Genomic DNA, 203 nt, shown 5'->3' on the forward strand with positions numbered 1-203 from the left:
AGTGGCGTCGAATAACACAGCTGTGCCAGTCATGCTCTGCCTGCCTCCAGCCGCCAACAAGCCCCCTATGAGAACCGGGCTCTGTAAAACCTCTGTGGCTAAACCACTGAGATCCTTCAAAACAGGGGCATCCCAGGTGCAGCGAGGAGGGCCGGGCCGGGGCCCAGCTGTGGTAAAGGGGGTCAGCCGGCTTCTCTTCTTAT

This window comes from Leptodactylus fuscus, chromosome 7 (genome assembly GCF_031893055.1).
Source record: "Leptodactylus fuscus isolate aLepFus1 chromosome 7, aLepFus1.hap2, whole genome shotgun sequence".
In the NCBI taxonomy this organism is placed as follows: domain Eukaryota; kingdom Metazoa; phylum Chordata; class Amphibia; order Anura; family Leptodactylidae; genus Leptodactylus; species Leptodactylus fuscus.